This window comes from Coregonus lavaretus (assembly GCF_964263955.1).
Source record: "Coregonus lavaretus genome assembly, chromosome: 25".
NCBI classification, from domain to species: Eukaryota; Metazoa; Chordata; class Actinopteri; order Salmoniformes; family Salmonidae; genus Coregonus; species Coregonus lavaretus.
Window position 1 is genome coordinate 36,583,471 of NC_140012.1, and position 6,221 is coordinate 36,589,691.

The window sequence follows — 6,221 nt, forward strand, 5'->3', positions numbered from 1 at the left end:
GAGAAATAATTGACACAAGTTGTTGCAGTAGTAGGTAAGACAATGGATCCAGAGCCGTATAGGTTAATTATGGACTTTAAAGTAACAGGCAGGTAACAGGTAGAGGGGGGCCAGGTGTGATTGGGCCAGGAAAGTCCAGGTGTCAGGCCAGGGTGTCCTCAGTCGTGGTCCAGGTGTCAGGCCAGGGTTTCCTCAGTCGTGGTCCAGGTGTCAGGCCAGGGTGTCCTCAGTCGTGGTCCAGGTGTCAGGCCAGGGTGTCCTCAGTCATGTTCCAAGAGCCTCAGGCCCTCTGGAAGGGGAGACAGAGGAAATATGAAGTTTAGTGAGAGCATGGCTTAGACCATAGTACACCACATGCACTGTGGACACTGGATAATCTGACCAACACACACTAGTTTGACCTCGCTGTGATACTGTTGGACTACGTATGTTACTTTTCTGAGTCAATTCAGGTAGCATTCAATGTCCTGCATTTGTGTTACCATGGCAGCCATCATTATAAAGAGATGTGCAGAAAGATAATCAGCCTCTGTGGATAATTTCGCCTTAATATATTTTTCATGTCAGCTAGTCCCATCTTTTCAAAGAAACACCATTTATTTAAATATCTAGTTTAGTAAAATAAGCAGTCTATTGCTTCAGTCCTGGTATAGTTTTCACTTCTTGTTACCTGGTAAATAACCAACAACCATGGATAACCACAAGGAGTATAAGGTGAGGAAAGAGTCCATGTCAGCCAGGCCCATCTTTTTAATGAAACAACATTTATTTCAATCTCGTTGAGTAAAATAAGTAGTTTTGTTCCGGTCACAAGATAATCCAGAAAATTGCACTGACCCCACTACACACAGGGTTATCTACAGAGAGGTGTAGTGGTGTATAGTACTGACCCCACTACACACAGGGTTATCTATGGAGAGGTGTAGTGGTGTATAGTACTGACCCCACTACACACAGGGTTATCTATAGAGAGGTGTAGTGGTGTATAGTACTGACCCCACTACACACAGGGTTATCTAGAGAGAGGTGTAGTGGTGTATAGTACTGACCCCACTACACACAGGGTTATCTACAGAGAGGTGTAGTGGTGTATAGTACTGACCCCACTACACACAGGATTATCTATGGAGAGGTGTAGTGGTGTATAGTACTGACCCCACTAAAGCTGATGTTCTCTTTCTCCTGCCTGTCCAATGTGTTTCTGGGTCCTGGAGTCACCAGACTACTGCTGCTGCTGCCCTATCAGTTGATCTACACATTTTGTTTGTGCAGTTTTACAGCTAATTTCCTGCTATTCTTCCCATGACTTATGTCACGTTAATAATTATATCTGAGTGATAGTGACTAACAAAATCAATGGGGGCCTCCTGGAGGTCAGGGCAGGCAGGGGGTTCATTGATTTGTTTAAGGTCATTTACTACATTTTTATACAATTTAAAAACTCTAAAATGCTATTTGGACAACAGCAGAAACAACTAAAAATGACCCCAGCCATTATCACATTGGTAGTTGACTCATGTTTCTCTCTCTCGGTCTCACACACACACACACACACACACACACACACACACACACACACACACACACACACACACACACACACAGAGAGAGAGAGAGAGAGAGAGAGAGAGAGAGAGAGAGAGAGACAGACAAACACACACAAAACCTCATTGGGATGACATATCTGTCAGAAACACCTCTGATTGGCAGATCTGTACACCAGTGCTTTTGGCATCACCAGATGATCCAATAGAGAAGTATGGGTAGAGCGTCTCAGTGAATGTGTCTTTATGAGTGTAGATGAGTGTCATGTCTTTGGAGTCGTAGAAGGACACCTCCCCCCGGTAGTAGTCCAGCTGCACTCTGATCCTCTTGGGTATCCTCTTCAGGAGGAGGGTCTCTCCCATTACATTACTATACTCACCACTCCTATTCATTATAACCCAGATTCCATTCTCTGGTGATGCATTCCGCTCCCCTTTCTTGTCAGCTGACTCTTTAGCCACGCCCAGGTTCCAGTCAGGATGGTCCCCCACCTCCACCTCCCAGCTGTGTTTACCTGAGCTGAACCCCTTAGAGCCCAGAATAGATGGGTACATTGTGAATCTCTCTGGGTTGTCAGGGAGCTGCTGCTTTGGGCCAGTCTGACTCACACTGGTCAGATCATCAGACAGAGAGAGCCAGGGGGATGCAGTGTTGGGGTCCAGAATCACAGGAGCTTCAGAACAAAGGCAGAGATATTCCACACATTATACAATGTATTCTTTTTTCATATACACTAAGAATACTACTTAAAATAGCCTACTTAATTCAAATCTATCTTACATTATTCTCAATCATGTCCTCTCCTATCCAGTACTCACTGTGTTTGACGATCCCCTGCATCTTCTCCCAGACTCTGAACTTCAGGTTGCCTAGGTGTTTGGCCACGTCTTTCAGTGAACCTGACACCAGCTGTGGATCCGTCATTGTGCACTGGGCTCTGGAATAACATTCAGGAGTCAGCACTTCTGTGGGGTTGGGTTCACAACCACAGAGAAGCGAGAGACGAGAAGCAGATCACTTACCTTTCCTTCATGGTCTTGAAGTTCTGGAAATTAGAGTATATAGTCATCAATATCATTGATTAATCTATAGGTCTTTGAGTTCATTTATAATCTATGTCTGAGAGAGAGCAGTCCTTACCTGCAGGAATGAGATGTCTTCATCTTTCAGCTCCCCCTCTATGGCTCTGATTGTGTCTGAAAGTGATGATATCTCTCTGTTCATCTGCTCAATCTTCTCCTTCATCTTCTGACTCTTCTGCTTCTCTTCCTCTTTCAGAGCAGCTATCCTGGCCTCCTCTTCCTCTCGTAGAAACTGGTGAAGTTTCTCAAACTCCTTCTTAATCTGCTTATCAGTGTGCTGGGCCTGGCTCTGGAGAAAGTGAGAAGAATATCTCATTTTATAATTATTATCAGAATTAAATCCTACATGTAGGCTACAATTGAAACAATATATGCTGTACTATTGCAACTTAGCATGGTTTATACTAACCTTAATGTGCACTGCTGTTTGATCACAGGTTTGTTTAACTTCATTAAAGACCTTCAGCTTCTCCTGTAAGGGCTTCAGGTCAGTCTGGAGTTCCTCCTGGAATGAGACAGAACCTCACTGAGGAGACAACCTCTGGACTCACTTCATAGGAGAGAGCATGTCTGTACAACACATCTCTATCACTGCAGATACCTTGTATCTTTGTTTTAAGATTCAATGTCAGAGATACCTATGTTTTCACTCAGGATCTCTAAGACTATTTAGAATGTATCAGAAAATGAAATTCACAATCAGTCACACAATGTGCAGAAAATCTAATATTATATTATTATTATATATTATTATTATTATTATTATTATATTATCTAAATTAAGCAGACTCATTAAGAAAACATTGATAAATCCATGTTTCATAGATTTATTGAGTATTGATCTATCACATATTTTCTCTCAGAATCTTTCTCCTACCTTGTGATCCTGTACAGCCTCATCTACAGGGATGCAGTCATGAGCTTTATGTTTCTTTGAGACCTGACACACCAAACAGATGGGCTCTTTATCCTCCAGACAGAACAGCCTGAGTTTCTCACTGTGCAGACTGCAGAGCACCTTGGACCCTGTGGTTGGACATATCGGATCTGTCTGTCTCCTTTCCCGTAAGGAAAAGAGAGGTTTGAATGGGGATGATCATTAGAGGATCTTCTCCTGCAAACTGGACATTCCCGAGATTCCTTGTCTTTCCAGCATTCCTTTAGACAGGCTTGGCAGAAGCTGTGGCTGCATGACAACATGACTGGATCCTTGAAGATGTCAATGTACACCGTACAGGAGAAATTCTCCTCTGGGAGAGACGAACTAGAAGCCATTTTCTCACGCTGTGTCACTCTGTTTTGTCTAGAAAGGATACAGCTTTGTCAAAATTGACTTTTCATAGCAGGTTTAGGATAACTTACGCAGCAGGTTAGGAAAATTAACATAGCAGGTTAGGTTAATTAGGTTAAGGTTAGGAAAAGGGTTAGTGTTAGCTAAAATGCAAAACAATTATTACTTTTGATTTTAATTTGATAAAAGCTGTATCCCATCTACAGATGGCAGTGTCACTCCCTGTCCTGGAATGATATCTGAAAGTTACTTTCACTTCTAACAAGTTCAGTCTTAAAGAGGAAACTTCATTCAAAACAAGTCAAGCTGCATGTAAAGGTCACAGTTTTGATGATATTACCTTGTATTGGTTGGTTTAACACCCTGATATTTCAGAACAATCTAAATAAAATCCCAGAGTTCCGTTGTGTCAGACAGACATGAGTCCTGGAGAGTTGTTAAAGTTATAGCACTGAGATGCACTTTAGTCATCAGGTGACTCGGGGGTGGAGTTTACTGGAAACCTGGGCCAGATTTCAATAGTCTCTGGTCCTGTTTGAAAACGTAACATATACCCCACCTTTGTGAATACATGCACCCATTTACAAACAGGGCCAATGACAGTGGATTTGCACACTGTGCACTTCTTCCCTGTATGTTTTATTCTCTCTGTAAAACATTATTATTGACCTGCACAGCACAGCTTTACCCATCACAAAATTACAAAAACTGACTTTACATTTGTAGACCATGGCATAACATAGCAGGTCCTCTGTAGCTCAGCTGGTAGCGCACAGCGCTTGTAACGCCAGGGTAGTGGGTTCGATCCCCGGGACCACCCATACACAAAAATGTATGCACGCATGACTGTAAGTTGCTTTGGATAAAAGCGTCTGCTAAATGGCATATTATTTATTTATTATAATATGAAAAAGGTATGACAAAGTACAAAAAAGGTATGAAAAGGTATGCACTCACTACTGTAAGTCACTCTGGATAAGAGCGTCTGCTAAATTACTAAAATGTCAAATGTAACGTGAACCATTTAAAATGACTTTCAAGTCTACTTTTATTTAAAAATATTTGAACAGCACTACAATTTGAAATACTTTGTCCCTTGATGGCATAAAATATGAGCTCTCTACAAGTCAGTCAGTTTTTACAAACAATAACGCCTGACAAAACTTGTTGCAGCAAACTATCCCTTTAATATACGAGGAATGTAGTGTTGGTTTCTCATTCGTTCATATCTGGGAGAACCAGTACAAACAAACACAAAGTCACAAGAATGACAGTTCTACTTCATCCATCAACAGAATAATGATCCTGTACAAAACCTTGGCTAGACCTATCCGCTGCCTTTGATACAGTGAACCATCAGATCCTCCTATCCACCCTCTCCGAGTTGGGCATCTCCGGCGCGGCTCACTCTTGGATTGCGTCCTACCTGACAGGTCGCTCCTACCAGGTGGCGTGGCGAGAATCTGTCTCCGCACCACGTGCTCTCACCACTGGTGTCCCTCAGGGCTCAGTTCTAGGCCCTCTCCTATTCTCGCTATACACCAAGTCACTTGGCTCTGTCATATCCTCACATGGCCTCTCCTATCATTGCTACGCAGACGACACACAATTAATCTTCTCCTTTCCCCCTTCTGATAACCAGGTGGCGAATCGCATCTCTGCATGTCTGGCAGACATATCAGTGTGGATGACGGATCACCACCTCAAGCTGAACCTCGGCAAGACGGAGCTGCTCTTCCTCCCGGGGAAGGACTGCCCATTCCATGATCTCGCCATCACAGTTGACAACTCCATTGTGTCCTCCTCCCAGAGTGCAAAGAGCCTTGGCGTAACCCTGGACAACACCCTGTCGTTCTCCGCTTACATCAAGGCGGTGACCCGATCCTGTAGGTTCATGCTCTACAACGTTCGCAGAGAATGACCCTGCCTTACACAGGAAGCGGCACAGGTCCTAATCCAGGCACTTGTCATCTCCCGTCTGGATTACTGCAACTCGCTGTTGGTTGGGCTCCCTGCCTGTGCCATTAAACCCCTACAACTCATCCAGAATGCCGCAGCCCGTCTGGTGTTCAACCTTCCCAATTTCTCTCACGTCACCCCGCTCCTCCGCACACTCCACTGGCTTCCAGTTGAAGCTCGCATCTGCTACAAGACCATGGTGCTTGCCTACGGAGCTGTGAGGGGAACGGCACCTCCGTACCTTCAGGCTCTGATCAGTCCTTACACCCAAACGAGGGCATTGCGTTCATCCACCTCTGGCCTGCTGGCCCCCCTACCTCTGCAGAAGCACAGTTCCCGCTCAG

At 44.1% G+C, this 6,221-nt stretch overlaps 1 pseudogene across 1 annotated transcript; it reads right to left on the bottom strand.

The window, feature by feature from the left end:
- Positions 1-411: 411 nt before the first annotated feature.
- Positions 412-4,351, bottom strand: LOC311100983 (E3 ubiquitin-protein ligase TRIM35-like; annotated as a pseudogene). Its single transcript, XR_014615742.1, has 6 exons — positions 3,505-4,351; positions 3,037-3,132; positions 2,686-2,916; positions 2,568-2,590; positions 2,364-2,482; positions 412-2,218 (listed from the first exon to the last, which is right to left on the bottom strand). The product of XR_014615742.1 is annotated as an E3 ubiquitin-protein ligase TRIM35-like (transcript).
- Between the last annotated feature and the right edge of the window lie 1,870 nt (positions 4,352-6,221).